The sequence below is a fragment of the Scylla paramamosain genome, unplaced genomic scaffold (assembly GCF_035594125.1).
Source record: "Scylla paramamosain isolate STU-SP2022 unplaced genomic scaffold, ASM3559412v1 Contig44, whole genome shotgun sequence".
NCBI lineage: Eukaryota > Metazoa > Arthropoda > Malacostraca > Decapoda > Portunidae > Scylla > Scylla paramamosain.
The window spans coordinates 345,001-362,245 of NW_026973709.1; the positions used below are offsets into that span (position 1 = coordinate 345,001).

The 17,245-nt window shown below is 45.2% G+C and overlaps 2 long non-coding RNA genes across 4 annotated transcripts in view; one reads left to right on the top strand and one right to left on the bottom strand.

Moving 5' to 3' along the window:
• Positions 1–17,245, bottom strand: part of LOC135098090 (uncharacterized) — a 113,279-nt gene that overhangs the window by 68,968 nt on the left and 27,066 nt on the right. The window contains exon 2 of the long non-coding RNA XR_010266542.1: positions 10,626–10,981. This is a non-coding gene — a long non-coding RNA (uncharacterized LOC135098090). The remainder of the gene's footprint in view (positions 1–10,625; positions 10,982–17,245) is intronic.
• The window catches only part of LOC135098089 (uncharacterized), a 92,428-nt gene continuing 83,113 nt past the window's right edge, over positions 7,931–17,245 (top strand). Inside the window, exon 1 of one of the 3 annotated variants that reach the window (XR_010266536.1) lies at positions 7,931–8,080. This is a non-coding gene — a long non-coding RNA (uncharacterized LOC135098089). The remainder of the gene's footprint in view (positions 8,081–17,245) is intronic. The other 2 variants (XR_010266539.1, XR_010266538.1) reach the window with 2 other exon arrangements.

Here is a 17,245-nt window from a genome sequence, read left to right on the forward strand (position 1 = left end):
ATATATATATATATATATATATATATATATATATATATATATATATTATATATATATATATATATATATATTATACTATATATATATATATACTATAATATATATATATATATATAATATATATAGTATATATATATATATATATACTATATATATATATATATAATATATATATATATATATATATACATTACATATATATATATATATATATATATATTATATATATATATATATATATATATATATATATATATATATATATATATATATAATTTTTTTTTCACCACCGAAACACACACACACACACACACACAAAGAGAGAGAGAGAGAGAGACGAGAGAGAGAGAGAGAGAGACGAGAGAGAGAGAGCGAGAGAGAGAGAGAGAGAGAGATGAGAGAGAGAGAGAGAGACGAGAGAGAGAGAGAGAGACGGTCTGCAGTAATTGCTTGCCTTGTTAGTCTCTCGCTTTTGGTTTGTTCTCAACTTCATTGTTGGACTGATTTTTTTTCCGTTTCCCCGTTTTCCTCTAAACTTTTTTGTGACATCGGGATACACAGAACATGAGCACCACCAGGATATGCATGCACGACCCTCGGGAGGCAGGAGGAGGGGGAAGAGAAAGAAGGAGGAAGAAGGCACACTCATATTTTTTTAGATCCTCACCGAGATCTTTCTGAATCGTGCTTTGACCAAGGTTCCATTCAAAACCCGTGCAGCTTAAAATCACAAACAAGTGTCTGTGTGTGTCTAGAGAGAGAGGAGAGAGAGAGAGAGAGGAGAGACGAGAGGAGAGAGAGGAGGAGAGAGAGAGAGAGAGAGAGATGAAAGCAAGAGAGAGAAGGGAGTAGAACGGAGGAAAGCAGGAATGAAAAGACGAGAGATGGTCAAGGGGGGTGAAAGAAAAATAGAAAAATAAAAGTAAAGGAGTGAGCAATCCGGAGGGAAAAGAACGGAGCCAGGGAAGAGAAGGCAAAGGGTGATGAGCTGGCCACCACCTGGGTACCTCTCCAGGGGAAGGAAGGGTCGCAGCCACCCGGGCACTGCGTCACCACTGAGTACACAACTAACAGCCTGAGGTGCAGCGCCAGGAGCGAGGAAGGCTCCGTAACAACCCCTACAAAGTGACGCTGCCACCACTGCTGCTTCCTTATCTCACCACCCGAGCGTGTGCGCCGTTATAAAGCTTCATTAATATTTCACGAAACAACTGCATTTTTGTTTAAAAGCTTGCGCTGGCCTCTCGTAAGCTTAAATAAACAGTATATATGTTTGTTTGTTTTTTCTTCTGTTGACATGCCCGCTGCACTCTGCAGAAATATATTACTTTAAAAGCATGCGTGCATAACCCAGTATTATGTGTTCTTCCTACACAAGGTTGTGCTGGAACCATTCTGCCCGACAACAGCCAGCGCGGTCCACCACGCTGAACAAATGTGCAGCTAACACACAAAATTGTCTTAACTTATATACGAATAGAAATTAACTAATTAATTAATTAATTAATTGGTTAGTTAACTAGATAATTAAACTATAAGGACAAGAAAAGAGTATTTTAAAGACATTTTCCAAAACACCATATTTTTGCCACCAATATAAGGGACAGGGGACAGACGGAATATTGTGTCCTTCACGGCTCTCTCTCTCTCTCTCTCTCTCTCTCTCTCTCTCTCTCTCTCTCTCTCTCTCTCTCTCTCTCTCTCTCTCTCTCTCATATTTCCAGACACGTAACACAGTCAACTCCGTGGGCAGCCTTGTGTGGCTCCTCAGCGAGCCCACCAATACATCCTCCAGGCACCAAACAAGCGCCATGCACCGAAGAAGCAGGCAACACACACACACAGTGGATGTAACCAGTTTAGGCGCAGCCTCCCACACGTCTTTCCCTGCAGGGCTCGCCAAAAAAAGGCGCCGCCCCGCCCCGCCCCGCCCCGCCCCGCCGCGCTGCGCCGCGCTGACTGAGGCCTTACATTATCGTGCACCCCGCGTCGCCCTTACCACACCGCCACCACAAAAGAACTATTGGTCGTTGCAATTTCCGGAAACCAATTTTGAGTCAGTGTTCATTCCCAAAGAATAGTCTGGGCCGCCGCGGCAGAAATATTGCCACTGTGCGTTATTGGGACTGCGGGATTCCATTCACACCGCGGCCTGGGTTCATCACTGCCTCATAACTTAATTTATATCAGGAAGGACCTGCAACCCAAGATTTCCGGTATTTGAGGAGTAATGGCTTTGTGTGTGCGTCTGTGTGTGTTTGAGAGAGAGAGAGAGAGAGAGAGAGAGAGAGAGAGAGAGAGAGAGAGAGAGAGAGAGAGAGAGAGAGAGGTTATTTCATCATGTGACACTAGCCAAACACAGCGATGTAGGGTGGAGCAGCGTGGGGCTGAGGTCAAACAGTCAGTCCCGTGTGTGGCAGCGCTGGGCTGAGAGGTGATGCCACGGCTCATTCCTTATCGCTGGCAAAGCCGCACAATCTCACCAAACGCAGGTGCAGATCAAATAAGAGATGCAATCAATGGCATGATGCAGGGACTGGTGGGCGGGTAACTCGGTTAGCTATCGATTGCCAAATATGCAAGGAGCCTGTGCCTCCGCTGCCCTCACCCAGTGACCCGCGTGCACTGAAGATCCCACCAAGGGGCTTCAGTGCCACTCGGAATAGACAACGCTGTGCTGGACGGGGCAAGAAAAAATTAGAACAGAACCCACAGCCACCAGCATATACTGTAAGCAGTCAAGGGATCGATGAAAAAATAGAACAGAACCCACAGCCACCAGCATATACTGTAAGCAGTCAATGGATCGATGAAAAAATAGAACAGAATCCACAGCCACCAGCATATACTGTAAGCAGTCAAGGGATCGATGAAAAAAGAAAAAAAAAAAAAGAAAAATCTTCACACCACATAGTGTATGAAAATGATGGTGAAAGTGGATGGTAATCTGCCATAGCAAGGTAAGAGGAGGCGGGAGTAAGTCACCACCACGTAATTTTATAAGATTTCCCCCACCTTAAAAAATTTAAACAGGCTTGAAATTAAAAAGACGTAAAAAGGATCACGTTGTGGCGGGGAGCCACCGTGTTTGTCTTGATGATTATATGAATATTATGCAAGTCAGCAGCTTGATGGCGTCAGCACCTGTCATTGTGAGCCATAAGCCGCCTGAGATGTGGCTGGAAGGAGGCCGCGGCCTGGTGGAGGTGTGGAGTGGAGTGGGGAGGAGAGGAGCAGCTCGGCGAGTACCTTGTTATTTTGGTTAACAGGACAGCCCGTCCAGATTAATGGCGGTGACAATGCCATCACGGCTCCCCGCCCCGCACCAAACCCTTGCTTGCTGCCGGCCTCGAGGACACAGCCTCCTCACCCCTCCTCGGCACGCTGGCCGCTTTAGCACAACACTCTTGATTGACGAGCAAAGGACAGGAGGAGAGGAAAGGAAAGAAGAGGAGACATTTTTGTCGGCTTCCTTGGGATGAAGCGGAGCTCCACCCCCCCTCATCCACCACCCCCACTAACCGTTCCTGAGAGAATAGGAAAAAACTGCATGGAAGTTTTTGCAGGAATGATATGAGTGATCGCCAGTAGAATAACTACCATGGTACAGTGAGGAAAGGTCATAAATTCATTCAGAAGAGCAAAAATTTTGTTGTATCTCAGTTGCAGATTGCAGTTTGAAGTCTGTCTAATCAGCAATTGAAAGCTGTAATTGTTAAACTTTCCGTGATATTGAAGGATAAGGAACTCCAGACACTAACGACGCTAGTGAAGAAAAGTTTGGCCTTCCCCGGCGAGAATCATTAACCCTTACGGTGCCGGAGCCGCCCGGGTGGCTTAACCGCTCGTCAATATTACGCCAAGAGCGCCACGATCACAAACACTGCCGATAGCAAACCCGAGGCCATGAGCTCACCACATCTTTTTAGTTTGTAGTGCACCTTGGCTTCCTCACGCCGCTCTGCAGCCACAGATATACCAGGTGTGTCATGTGCAAGGTACGTGTGAGTGACGCCAGGTAAGCTTCGATCTTGACGTAGGTGCTTCTCGAGGGAAATTCTGAAGGCCCCCCCAGTTTGTTGACCTTTGTTAGCAGCACTCACACCTAACTTTTCATTTCATCTAAAATATCACAACGAAGAGAAAAAAAAAAAAACTCTACTTAAATATTATGGAAACCTATGAATACTTTACATACATTTTTTGTTATAGATACAAAAATAATAAGAAGAAAAAACTTTAGTCTGAAATACAAGCTCATACGAAGCACACACACACACACACACACACACACACACACACACACACACACACACACACACACACAAATACAACACACCTTCTCCCTCCCTCTACACTGGCAGTTTCACTTGGTCCCCCTCTACCATTGCATTAATCTCTATAAATACCCTTTACTTGTCCCGCGTCTTACTAATGACCCACTCTCTTCATCATTTGTTTTATCCTTTTTTTGTCTTCTTACCCAGTCTTCTCTCTCTCTCTCTCTCTCTCTCTCTCTCTCTCTCTCTCTCTCTCTCTCTCTCTCTCTCTCTCTCTCTCTCTCTCTCTCTCTAACACTAATTAGCTTGTAAAACGAGAGGGAGAGAGAGAGAGAGAGAGAGAGAGAGAGAGAGAGAGAGAGAGAGAGAGAGAGAGAGAGAGAGAGAGAGAGAGAGAATGGCCAGGGCGGAATAGGGAAAGTGGGTAAATTATAAAAGAAAGCAAGTAATGTGTGTGTGTGTGTGTGTGTGTGTGTGTGTGTGTGTGTGTGTGTGTGTGTGTGTGTGTGTGTGTGTGTGTGTGTGTGTGTGTGTGTGTGTGTGTGTGTGTGTGTGTGTGTGTGTGTGTGTGTGTGTGTGTGTGTGTGTGTGTGTGTGTGTGTGTGCATCTCAATAAAGACGGCATGAAGTGGGGCTGGAAAAGAGGACGAGAAATGTACGAGGAAAATGGAAGCAGGTAATACTGGACAGAGCGTGGAGTATTGAGCTGTGTGTCTACGCTTCCCCGATTTCGTCCGTCAGGTGTGAGTGAATGAGATACCTCGCATGATGGATAGGAAGCCGCTGGACTGGGAGAGACAGTTACCAGGTTAGGAGCGCCCGCTGTGAGGGTGGTGAAGATACAACGAACAGCAGCAATGTGACGGAGAAAGATGAACCAGCGCAGCAGGACAGACGCCGCGAGACAATTGCTCTTGGTGTGACTAGCATAGCGTTCTGAGGGAAGACAGCGGGAAGACACACTTTATCACTTAAACTCTAGACAAGGAATTAAGTCAGTAAGTGAGTGATTCCGTCTACTACAAAGGATGCAGTTCAGCGTACCTTGGAAGACTCTATGAGGCGGTGAAGACTACAGACTAAAGGTGGAATATCTACATTGCGAGAGGATGTGTTGTATGTTAGCAAAGAGAAGCGTGTTTACTTAACAGTGGAAAGGCAAGGAATTGTTTCGCTAAGGCACCAGAGCCTCACTGCCCTCCATCAACAAACACCACACTGAACACAAGTAACAGAAACACGAGTCTGGAAATTCTACAGCGAGTGTCTTGTGGGAGGCGATGCAGTTGTTATACACTTTTGCCAATCATCAGGACTGCCACAGGGATCAGCTTTCGAGCTCTCAAAGGCATTTTCTTTTCTACTGATGATATCCTTACTATATCACTAGAATCATATAAACAGTCTTGAAAAACCATTGACTTCGTTTTAAGTTGAAATCTACATTCATCTGTGTGTTTTCTACGATCTTTCATTACTCTTGGATGATGTAAATATTTCATAATGAGGCAATGTTGACATGGCGCGGATTTTTCATGGAAAGAGCGAACACAAAGCTACATAGTTTCCATTAAAGCATACAAGCTGTACAAAACAAAGGTACAGTTTCTGCCCGAGAGCGATTATTAAACTTCTCATTCCAACTTCCACTGGCAAATATTTGTTGAATACATATTTTTCGGAGGAGAATTACGCAAGGAAGGAAAATCAAATACATTCCATTTATTATTAAGGCAACGTATATCCTGTTTCATCACACACGACCTAATGCTTCCCCTTCTCGTTTTCCTTCACCGCCCTTCATCTTCTTCACTTTTCGCCTCACATTAGGTGTACGCCAAACACCACTGTTCACTCATACCAACACACACACTCTCTCTCTCTCTCTCCTCTCTCTCTCTCTCTCTCTCTCTCTCTCTCTCTCTCTCTCTCTCTCTCTCTCTCTCTCTCTCTCTCTCGATTTTTTTTTCTTTTTCTTCTTCTAATTCTTGAAATATCACAAAGTTTTCATTTGAGAGCAAGTTATCATGAAAGTTTAACCTCTCTCTCTCTCTCTCTCTCTCTCTCTCTCTCTCTCTCTCTCTCTCTCTCTCTCTCTCTCTCTCTCTCTCTCTCTCTCTCTCTCTCTCTCTCTCTCTCTCTCTCTCTCAATTTCTTTTTTTCTTTTTTCTTTTTCTAATTCTTGAAATATCACAAAGTTTTCATTTGATAGGAAGTTATCATGAAAGTTTAACGAAAGACAAAAAAAAAAAAAAAAAAAAAACCGCACCTTGAATTAGGGTTAAAAATGCAATGGTGAGCGAACATGGCTTGCGTGACGTCACCTGGAGCCATTGGTTGCAAGTTTAGCCATTACTATTGCATGGGAGCCTGTCATTACCTCACCGACAATGCTTTCCCACAAGGCTTCCTTTAACTGTTTAGCAGCTAACGACAGTATGACGCTTGTTACCTTATTACTACTACTACTACTACTACTGCTACTATTACTATCATTATTAGCCTCTCTCCTTCCCACCCACATGTCAAGAAACACTTACAAAATCGTATCAAAAACATGAAAACAGCTTAAAAATAATATATTGTTTGTGTAATGGACTTGTTGGATATCAGGACCACAAAACATTCCTAACACTCCCTTAAAATGCCTCACCAACATTTGTCATTGCAATAAAAAAAGAAAGGTTATTTTGCTCTCAGTGGTCAGAACGCTCAATGCAGAGAGAGAGAGAGAGAGAGAGAGAGAGAGAGAGAGAGAGAGAGAGAGAGAGAGAGAGAGAGAGAGAGAGAGAGAGAGAGATAGCAAAAGAATATTATGAAGGAGAGATGTGAAGGGTAGATGGAAGCCCTGAGTAGGCAGGGATAGGGAGTGACGGGATTATGAACGAGTTAGGCAAGTTGGAGCAGGTTGTACAATTGCAAAGATCACACTCAATGTCATGATGAAATGTGACACTATTTTTGTGTGCTAGCGTGATTCTAGTACTCACCAGTGCATGACGCTTCGTCTATCCCTGAACACTGGTACACTCTCCCCTTCGTCAGGATCACGGCACGTCAACACTTCGAGCAAGAAAACACAAGAATACTTTGCGCAATCTGCTACGCACAGCAGCCTCTTCCCGCCATCGGCGTACGATGATATCAAATGTCATTCATAATCATTCGTCTTTTCACATTTATATATCATGAAATTGTGTTTTCTTTTTCTCTTTTTTTTAACAAAACAATAAGAAGAATATAGCTGAAAGATCCATAAGAAAAACAAGAAAAAAAAGGAAATGAGATTACTAATAGAGGATCATCTCGACATTTTTGAACATTTTCTTGGCTTGTCAATACAGTATGAAGGTAAAATCAAAATAAGACTGATTAGGAAAATAAAAGGAAGAATAAATGCACAAAAAAAACCATAATGCAAACAAAATTATGTAATAGGAATGGATTGGTAACTTATAGCAAATGCTCGTTTAGCCTAATCAGTAAAACAATTAGTGTGGGTCACTAATATGGTCTTTATTTACAATTTATATGTAATATTTTCATCACAAAAAATATTTTTATTCATATTCAGCAAAAAAAAATAGTCAATCATCACTGTTTAGAGAAAAATATACATATATATAGATAGATATAACAGAGAGCGGCTAGCTGCCTTGCGGTTGCCAGTTTGTCTTTTAAGGTTTGTGAGAGGTACGTGTCTACGTATTCGTGTCGTCAGTGGACAGTGACATATATTGAAGACCACGGGAGTTAGGAAGCTAGCAGTGGGTGTAAGTGACGAGGCGTTGAGCAGCTCGGTGAGTACTGAACAGGGAAGCTTAATTGGTACAGAGTATGCATTTGTTCCAAGTGTTGTGTTCAAAGTTAACTATAGCTGTCCCCTTGTTTCCCTGTCACCTGTGCTCATAATAGCATGTTGTGTTCCTAGCTGTCGTGCGAACTGCGGATGCTCAAAGGAGTGTTGATAAACATATATGTGCGCTGCTGAAGACTTAGTTGAATGATTAGCCACAAATAGCGATGAAACAGATTATGTAAACCAGTAGTTCACAAACTTTTTTTTTTTTTTCGTCTTTTCCCCTTTCAACCAGTTCACCTGTTAGGATTTCCTCCTTCATAGAGTGAAAAGGAAATGTAAAAACTCGTACAAAGTCATTACTAAAGGCAATCCTAGCATAAATTTTGATTTGTATTTATATATAGTACTTCAACAAAACTTAACAACCATATTATGAGTTTTTTTTTTTTTTTTCTGTCGTCCAATAGCTGGTAGTTTTTATTTCCCTCAATAGATTTTCCCCCTGAAATCCTAAAATTTCCCCCAGGTTGGAAAATAGTGCTGTAAAGTATTAACAACAGTCCGGCTTTTGTTCGTAAACAAAGAGCAGACAGCTTCGAACACGCACACACGCAGATGTGTACACAGAGGATAGACTTTGGAACAAATGCAGTGGTGGTGGTGGTGGTGGTGGTGCAAGAGACGAATTCCACGCTGTTGTCTCACTGTAAAGGGGAAATTGTGGCACTGCGTGATATGTATGCAGTGTTCAAAAGTATTATACTTAATAAGCCATTTCGTTTTGAATATGTTTATTTCATACTGCATGTATTTTTGCATAATTTCATAAATTTTGATGGAGATGCATTGCTTACTTATTCATAAAGTCTGAGTGGATTCAATCAACTAAGTTCAATTCATTCTAAAAACACACAAAAAACACACACAGAGACACACACCAGTCAGCGCGGGGTGGTACACTAAGCAGGGTGGATGCTAACGTGCAATGCAATTTCGTGGGTCCAGGGCGAATACTGGTTAGCACGTTAGTCAGATTGAGCTAAATAGTGCAGCTGTTTTTATAAGATTACAGACTGGAACTGCAAAGTGGTTGGAGGTGACAGGTGAAGAGATGTGGGACGGGGACAGGTGTGGGCAGCTGGCTTTGAGAGGATACAGGAGATTAAGGAATGCAAATCATGAGATGAAATATCCGTCGGTGTGAGTGGAAAAGGTAGGAAGCCGCTTTATTGATTAACTGAGACACGGCAGGAAGACAGGTTAAAGTATTAAGTCGCGGGAGGAATCACTCTTGACAGAAAGCAATACGAGTATATTAAAACTATAGGCTCAACTCATGATGCTAAGTCACTTCGCGCCTCCATCAAAGTGCAGTTTTGATCAGCATTGTTTCGTCATTACTGGGCGGAGGTGGGCGAAGACTGTAATCCATGTCTGTGCTGAGTGAAAGCCCCGCCCACACTCAATTTGATCCTGTCACCTGTCACCTCTCTCTCTCCATTACTTGCTTTGTATACTGAGTTGTTGCAGGCAAGCCAAAACGTAGGTAGTGTTCTGTCACACAAAATATATGTATCTAAGACCTACATCAGTCAGAGGAACCAGAACAACGCGGCACAAAATCATTTCATTAAACTTGAGAGGCCAAACCAGATTTTAAAATTAAAACTTTTTTTTTTTTTCGTTCAGGTAGTTCCAATTCCTAATCACGTATAAGTTATATTTTTAATAAACATTATTAACTGACTAACAAGCATGGCGAAGCGTTCCCGCGGTGTTATTATTACTGGAACTGTTCCAGGCCAATGTACGGCTCGTTGTGCGCCACCATTTGCTGTCTCATTTGTAGATATGAATTTGTTGTCTGTAATATCTTATTATTTACTGTGCAGCAACCTCTGGCAACTTGTTAACTGTGTATATATGAAACACTCATTATGATACTTACTTATTATTAGGTTTAGGGGAAGCATAGTTACTAGCGAAATGTATACGTATTAAAAGTTTGTGTGTGTGTGTGTGTGTGTGTGTGTGTGTGTGTGTGTGTGTGTGTGTGTGTGTGTGTTTCAGCACTCAGTGAGATAACAAGACCTTTCCTGCATCGTGGGGTATATTCATCAATCCAAAGGATCATTCAGCAGACACCGACTGACCCACAGGAAAACTGGCTTATAAAAAGCATCGCCGCTTGCATAATACAGATAATTAAGTAACATTTTAGTTTGTTAGTATAAAGGTGGCACAAGTGAGGAGGGATAGTGGGAGCTAATGACTTTGGAAAACAGAAAAAAAAGATGAAAAAGCAAGATATTGATTGCAGTGGATGCGGGTGGCTGTCGTGGGCACCACATCCCGCAATTTCATCCCAGTGGTATTGCAGTACAGTTTGCTCTGAAGCAATATTTGCACCAAGTAAAAACTAAAGGTGCTGCGTAAAGGTGACGAAGTTCCCAAAAGTAACTCAATGTAGAATAGTTTCACTAGAAGAATCTGTGGTTTTCTGGGTGAACAGCTATTATTTAGAAATGTAAAGTTATACTTACATTTCACGTTGACTCTTGCGACGGCCGCTTGTGTCCACGCCGCCAGCAGCAGCCAGGGTGCTAGTCCGCCCAGCCCAGGTAGACTTGGCAGACCGTCCGTTGCCGCCCGTCTGCATGCTGCCACCAAAGCCGTCATGGCTTTCCTGCACGCCTTGTAAGGCACCACCTCCAACACCGCCGCCGCCGCCACCCGCCGGCACTAGTCACTGACTGCTGCTGCCACACACCACACACCCACCTTTGGCCGCCCTTACTAATGCCCGGCGTGTTCAGTGTTCAGGGCGGGAAATGTCAAACCGCGGCATAAACTTTTCTGTTTCACCACACCAGTTCTTGTGTTTCCAAGCTTACGACAACTGAGTGAGTGTATGGCTGAGTGAAAGAGACGTCACAAAGTTCTCACCTGCCTGTTTGCTCTTCCCTGACCTCCTCCTCACTCTCGCTCTCTCTGCTTCTCCCCAGCTACCGTCCATATCTCCCTCAGTAGTCACAAGCACTCATCCCTGAAGCACCTCTCCCTCTCCCTGTCCCTGCCGTCCCTGTGCCTTGCCCTCCTCACTGCAGGGCACTCGTTTCCCTCCTCATCCCTTGTCACAGCAGCGTTAAAGAGAAAGGCGAGTCTCTCTCTCTCTCTCTCTCTCTCTCTCTCTCTCTCTCTCTCTCTCTCTCTCTCTCTCTCTCTCTCTCTCTCTCTCTCTCTCTCTCTCGTACCCCCGGGCCTCATCGTTACCGTTCACCTTTGCCTTGCACTTGATCCGGTTTACCATCCAACTCTAATTCATTTTTATTCTATTATTTTTTTCAGCTTCTCTTCCCCATCCATCTCTTCCGTATCTATTAACCTCACCCTCCCTTCCGGTGAGGCCCACAGCAATGATCTACAGTGCATCTCTCTTATCACCAACGAGGATTAGTCCTAAGACCTTCCTGTTTTCTCACGCTCACTGTTTATTTTATATTGTTAGGAAGGTATATCTGCATGTGTATATATGTATTACTCTTGTGCGTGTGTATGTGTGGTGTGTTACGTGATATATCCTCCCTTAAGCCTTGTATGTGTGTGGTGCTATCAGTGTGTGTGTGTGTGTGTGTGTGTGTGTGTGTGTGTGTGTGTGTGTGTGTGTCAGTGTGTCGTGGCCATCACCACCAGTATTAATACATCCCCGAGCCTTGCACAGCACAGCACAGCATAGCACAGCACGGCAATGCCAACAACATTGAGGGTCTTGTGCACAACCTGGAAGAAAAAACAGAGAGGGGAATTAATTAAAAAAAAAAAAAAGTAAAGCGTGATTCTTCATTTGGCATGATAAACAACATTGAAAAGAAATTCTGAAAACTTACTGAAGGAAATGGGGAGTAAAGTGTTATCCCTGTTAGTGTATGTGTGTGTGTGTGTGTGTGTTCAGGAATTGAAGCATAGCAGGAGATTGATTGAAATTTTATTGTGTGTTGTGTGCTATGCGAGTATTTGGGGGATGGGGGAAGGTGGTGGTGGTGGTGGTGGTGGTGGTTGTGATGGAACACTTCCTAGTCGACACCGCCGTGCTCTTTGTTATAATACATATATAAATCTCTATAGTATTGAATGTACCTATGTATGCAGCTTAAGTGCGTCTTTATGTACACGTGTCGGCTATTGATTCAATGATTCTTTACTAATTTATTCAATCTTTTTCCTCGAATCATCGCCAGAAAACAAAGGTGTAAATTTCACCTTCCGGTTTCTGTCACTCCCTCTGCCACAGTGAATGTCACACACACACACACACACACACACACACACACACACACACACACACACACACACACACACACTGTCGTCAGAGAGAGAGAGAGAGAGAGAGAGAGGGAGAGGGAGAGAGAGAGAGAGAGAGAGAGAGAGAGAGAGAGAGGTGACTTTTTTTACTTTTTTTTTTCTTGAGTACAACAAAAACTCATGTGGATTTTACAAGTGGTTCAGTAAGTCAGTTAGTTGAGAGTGGTGTTGCTTTGGCGTGTTTCTTGCTAACAGCTATTCTCATACAGCAGGAGGATAATGTAAAAATTATGCACATTACAGAAGCAAATAGCGGCATATGCTTTAGTGAATCTGCATAAAAGTCGCGTTGTAGTCTCTTATGAGCGGAGGGAAATCGTGAAAGAGAAGCATGACGTGCCGCTCTTTTTAGCAGCTAGGCAACAAAGCAGTGTAGCAGACACCGGCGCTTTGCCAGCACGGACCTGCGCTGCTGACAGAGAGAGACCAGCGAGAACTTAATTACAAGTAGCTTTCGGCTGCTCAGCTCGGCCTGCAACACACACCCACACGCAGAAAGGTGGGGGGGGGGTTCTGCTATAAAGAGGGAAGGGTCTGGGATGAACATGTATCTGTAGTAAATTTTGGTCATCGAGGCGTATTATCGTGTTTTACCCTTGATGAGGATCCATTTTGCCTGCCGGGGAGTGTGAACGCGGGGGGGCGGGTGTCGGGGTGACGCGGGAGGTTGTATGGCATGGGGCGGGGGTTGTTTGATGTCTGGAGTTAAGGGTGCTCACTTCCACTCGTTACAACTCTCCCGTAACCCCTCGACTTCCGAATACGACGAGGCTTGCCGTTAAATGTCGTAACACTGCGATGCTTTACAGTAAGTGCACAGTGGGCGTGCTATAAAGTTAGTCAGCTCCAGCCTAAAAGCCAAGTATACGATGTTTGGAGGTACAGGGGCACGCTGTCCACTACTCGTAATCGCCGCTGCAGACACAGGCAAAAGTTTATTCTTGGTGTGCATCCAAAGGTCTGGGTTACAAACGCTGGCGTGCGTATGCCGCGGTATAGTTTTTACGCCTGTTGTTTGATGTGTCAGGCGCCAGATGAATGGTAAAGGCGGGTAATCGAGGCAAGAGCGTTCAGGCATCGCTACTGGTTCACCAGTTTTTTTTTTTTTTTTTTCTCATGTCGCTGTGCCGTTTAAAACTATCTACAAACTACCCATCCGCGTGCACTCTTGCACTCCGTGTGAAGCACACACTACACATTCAGTGCAGCAATTCAACTAAACGATGTACATGGGCCTTCATCTCTCTCTTCCACACACACACACACACACACACACACACACACACACACACCACACACACACACACACGGCCAGACTGACACACTTGACGCCTGCGAGTGATGTGCTACACAGGGTTGGCGTGTGGGTTGTGTAGTGGTCGCCTCAAGCGCCAACCTGCTCACTTTTCATCAGGTGTTTTCATTACGTGGATGGCTTGTGTGGCTGGTGAAGGAGCGAACTGTCGCGGACCTGTCAGCCAGTGAATGACTCTCACGGCACTCAAGAGGCGGTAAATGTGGTTCCCTTCTCGGCAGTGGAGGGACGAGTGTTCCCTCATTCCGCCAACTGTAGCAGTGGTACATTGCACTGTGTGTCCTGGAGTACGCTGAGGATGCCTCATTCTAAGTATTGATATAAATGTCTTTTGTCTTCAAGTGGTCAAATGAAATTTTGTCTTAAACTGTTGTACAGCCATTAATTATAAGAGCAATAACCGGTGTTGGGGAAGCGTCAGGGAGTTAGTTCTCCCTCTGCCGTGACCCACGCGTTCACTTTATCGCTGTCGGATGACAGGCGACACCCGCTCTGGAGTACATCCTTTCTTTTGTCATCATTCCTGGTGTATCCTCTCACATCCCTACTTAAAATTACTAAACCACAGCCCTGCAGACTTCACCTCATAGGCTGCAGCTTACGTTATGCCAAGCGGTGGTCATTCACACGTCAGACTGGTCACGTGAGCCATGTCATGGATGAGTGTGGCCTTCCCCTTCTTCTCTACAAATAGTCAAGTAGCTACAGTTGTTTCCCGGGCGATGCAAACGTTAACAAAGCGCCATCAATCGTGTAGGCAATTATTTCATTTCTTTTTTTCACAAATCATGCATGACTCAACTTTTTCAAGAGGCTAATGACTCGCACCGCCGTCTGGTGTCTGGCGAGCGGAGGCCACCCGTCTTGTGCTCAGCTTGGCACCGGACTCCCTCGCTGTAAAGCTGATGTCCCCGTCCAGTGTAACCCTTGCCTCTAAGCGGAGTGTCATAAATGTCAGCTGAGGCTTTGTAATGATTACAGCTAGCTAGTTGGCTTGCTGCAAGAGTTACTGTGCAGTACACACTGGCAGCAGTAGCAATTCTTGCAGTGTCGCTATCGAACGTGCAATAGAGGAACAATTAGCCAGTGGCTCCGGGCAGTGAGCCTGACAGGCTGCAACGTGCGGCCTTCACTCCGATGCTTGTCCCTCACCACAACGGAGTGGCGTTGAAGATGAATTTGCTAATAGCTCTGATTTCAGTGATGCGTGCAGCCTCCTTGGATATAGGAATTGGTTATGACTCTGAGCCTAAGTAGTGCACACTACAGGAAGAACACCTCGGCCATGCTCTCGCCAAGCTACGCCCAACTTGCCTGCTGTATCACAGCGCATCGCTCCCAAGCGCTGTGCCACGCTTATCTATATACTCGTACCTGTTGCTTTCTTAAGCTCTTGAAAATAAACTTACTAATAACTGAAGATGAAAAAGCAAATAATTCCATCATCAAGCAATACAGAATAACCAGAAGTGCAAATTTTCTGTCTATTTAATGGGCGTGAATCACACTGAGTTGAAACTAATAAAAGATGCATGGAGAGGCGCACGCAGAGTGACAAGTCCGGGAAGATGCAATAAAGTGCAGAGATGAGGCCAGGAGATTTTATGAACTAAGCTGGCACACACACACACACACACATACACACACACACACACACACACACACACACACACACACACACACACACACACACACACACACACAGCAGCAGCAGCGGCAGCAGCAGCAGCAGCAAACACCCCACAGCCTATGTTTACACCACACACTCCGTCGCTTTCTCCTCCCTTCATTCACTCTTATTTCCTTCCCCTTGTCATAATTCTTCTTCCTCCCGCCTCTTACATCCTCCTGTCCCTCTCAGCCACTCACTTACTTCATTCCTCCGGTCCGGTTGCATTCTGCCACGCCAAAAGAGGTTTTCACGTTCATTCTCCTCCCCTTCCTCGCACTACTCTTTTCCCAACATCCTCCTTCCCTAACTCTCCTCACCACACACGTGCCCTCCATCCCTGCCTCTCCATCTCTCCCCTCCTCACCCCCTCACTCTCACTCCCTCGCCTCCTCACTCAGGCCCCGCTACACTGCAACAACCATAAATATTCACGTTCTCTTCCCATCCTCTCCTCACATGCACTTCGTTCTTTCCGCTCCCTATCATCCGTCTCTCTCTCTCTCTCTCTCTCTCTCTCTCTCTCTCTCTCTCTCTCTCTCTCTCTCTCTCTCTCTCCCATCCTTTCCTTCCTTCACAACCCCTAAAATTTTCGCCACCCCACCCCGAGCCATACCGCCTCGCGCCTCCCCGCCTCGCCCAGCGCCGCCACGCCCCGCCTCACTCATTTGTCATAACTTTTATCATCGTCGGTAGAGTTCACGGTCAGTCTTAGGAAGGATTAGAGGGACGCGCCCGCCTAACACGACACTGGACCTTGCTGGACGTTGTGATGTCCGCGGTGATGCAGTGGTGATGGTGGTGGTGGTGGTGGGGATGGTAGTAATGAGCGGGTTGGAAAGACAGTAAGACAGACATCCCTGAAATAGTGAACAGCGGCCTGTGTGTGGTGAACTGGGGTTTGCCTGTAACGCGGTCATGTTGAGTGCTTGAAGACCATGCGTAGCTTACCGGTGGAGGAAGCAGGAGGAGGATGAGTATAGCAAACATGCCCACGCTTTCCATTACTACTTGAAGTCACGTGTAGTGTGTGAGTTTGTGGGTGCACGGGAGAAGAAGGAAGGTTGCCAGGGATTGGGGGAATGGTGGGCAGAATGAGGTTAGCTTTTGTGGGGGGCTGGGGAAGAATCTGATGGAGTCTGGACTGGTGGAAGAGGTGCGGGATGATGGGGTGAGTGAAGGCTGAAGAGGGAAGGAGGAAGGGGCTGGTGGTGGATTGGGAAGAAGCAGGAGAAGAAACAGAAAGAGGCGGTGATGTGTTTGTGATGGCGGTTCACGTTGCCAAAAACGAGGCTGGCTTGTGTTCTTTCCTTCTTTCATGAACATTTTCTATCTTTCTTTTAACCTATCTTCGTTGCCTTCTTCTTCCTCCTTCTCCTCCTCCTCCTTCTTCTCCTCCTCCTCACAAGGGAGGCACCTGCAACACGATGAGACAGTTACAGCAGCACATCCAGTCAGGTTAGTACGTTTCTCAGTAATGCAGAAAGCTTGAAGTAATATCTCTTCTCTCCTCTCTCTCTCTCTCTCTCTCTCTCTCTCTCTCTCTCTCTCTCTCTCTCTCTCTGTGTGTGTGTGTGTGTGTGTGTGTGTGTGTGTGTGTGTGTGTGTGTGTGTGTGTGTGTGTGTGTGTGTGTATGTGTGTGTGTGTGTGTGTGTGTAGCGTCGCACCAGCTGACTACTCCCACGCCTTCCATCCTGAGCGCACACATTTCCTGCATTGCTTCATTCCTCCGCCTTCCTCCCGCCCCCCGCCATTTTCTTTTTTTTTTTTAGGTTATGTTGTTCTTTTCTCCTTTGTTCATTGTACCCTCCCGCTC